Here is a 2,094-nt window from a genome sequence, read left to right on the forward strand (position 1 = left end):
TTTTTCTTAGTATATTCAGGCAAGTTGGTGCTTCTTGTTATTACATTGACATTCATTTTTGCCATCAAAATATCTTGAATATTACAAAGATAATAAGGTCTTGTCCTGGATTTCAACAACACACTACAAAAATAATCTAAAAATTAGTGAAAATGTCTTAAAATAAGTGTATTTACCCTTAATTTGAGTAGGTACATAAGAAAATCTCCCAGTGGAAGGAGCATTTTTATCCTTAAAATCAGATTATTTGATATTATGCACTTGAAATAGGAGACTGCACTTTTTCCTTATTTTAAATATAAATTTTCTTATTCCATTTGCAAAATGTCTCACTTTCCTGCTCAATTCAAGAAAGAAAATGCACCTATTTTAAGAGAAAATGATTTAATTTAGATATTTAGAGTCTTTCACTGAGTTCCATATAAAGAGTGAAGGTCTCCTCTGCTGCTTCCTAATAGTTGATTTAGGTGTTTATTGTTCTCCTACAGTACATATTTGTTAGCATAAAGGAAGTTTTATTTTTATTTTTAAATTTTGTTATTTGGGTAAGCGATATGTGTTTTAGCTTTAAAATAGTTTACTTTAGTTTAACTTGTTCTGTATAAAAAAAGATGATAGATTGATTAAATAAGGCAGTAAAATTAAATATTCATAGTGTACTTTAAAAATGTATTAGTCTAGCTAAAATTAATAATTTAATTCTTGTTCACTCACTTTTTTGCTTGAAAATCTTTTCTGTAGAATTGTGTATAGTAAGATGCTCTGATTTCTTGGGTTTGTTGTTTTTGCATCATAGTCCTTCACAGGTGCTTTCAGCACCATGGACAGGGTAAACATTCTGCCCTTTTTTGTCATGCAGTTCTCATGTTAACAAATCAAAAAACATTTATCCAAAGATCTAATGTTGTGCAGCTCCAACTTGTAATAATGCACTAATTCAAATGTCTCCCATTGTTTTGTTGATGGGCTTCCATGCAACAGGCACGTAGCATACTGATGTCCATCTATAATATGACACAGCAGATTCTGTGTCAGAGGGGTGGCAAGCAGCCTGACCTGGAAAAGCCAGTTGGGAGCATGGAGCAGCTCATCATTCAAAACTGCAGTCCTACATTCATGGTAAAAGACCAACACCAGTTCTAGGGAAGCTCTTTAAAATCATCTGTCACTGATTTAAAGGTAATTGAAATAAATCTCCTGTATGTTCCTGTGCTTTTTTTAGGCAAACAAAACTTCGTGTTCAGCTGTCAGAAAAATAAAACGAAAAAAGAAGAGATTGAGGTTTATCAGAGTTATAAAACTGATGATTACTTGTTGGGAAAAACTTCAGAGTGTCCATACTCTCTCTAATTAGGACAAACTGTGCCACCATTTCATGAAGATACCAGTTGACTTACAAGAATGTTCACCGCGCCGCTATAAAACCGAATAACCTATTTTTTATGCACAGATCTTTTTTTAATGCAATACTATGAATGTTTACTGTTAAGTTCTCAGTGTTTTATGTATCAAATCTTCCTACTTTCTGTATACAGTACTGCTCTTTGATATATGTTAGTTTCATGGTAACCAAAGATAAGCTAAATGTATCCACGGTGCGTTCAAATACTTTAACAATATGCACATTTTCAAAGTCTCTCTTTATGTAACAACATTTACATGTATGTTTCTTGTTTGTAATCTTTAAAAATAACCATGAAATCTTTATACCACATAATAAAAATGATAAATGCAAATAGATTTGTTTTAAGGATTAACATTTTTAAGCAGTGTTAGATTATCAATGGGCTGGTGCAGTTTGTAGCACTGCTGCCTTGCAGGAAGAAAAGTTCTCTCCATTCTCCCAGTGCATGTGTGGGTTCTCTCTGGGTACCCGGCAGTCCAATAACATGACTGTTAGGTTAATTTGCATCTCTAAATTGTAATTAGGTGTGTGTGCATGGTTTTATGTCTTTGTGTTTCCCTGCGACAGACTGGGTGTACCCGGTTTCTCGCCCATAGCCTGCTGGAGACAGGAACCGCCCCACCTCGACCCTGAAGGAAAAAGATGGATGGATGGATGGATGGATGGATGGATGGATGGATGGATGGATG

The sequence above is a fragment of the Cyprinodon variegatus genome, unplaced genomic scaffold (genome assembly GCF_000732505.1).
Source record: "Cyprinodon variegatus isolate N-32 unplaced genomic scaffold, C_variegatus-1.0 Scaffold188, whole genome shotgun sequence".
Classification (NCBI taxonomy): Eukaryota; Metazoa; Chordata; class Actinopteri; order Cyprinodontiformes; family Cyprinodontidae; genus Cyprinodon; species Cyprinodon variegatus.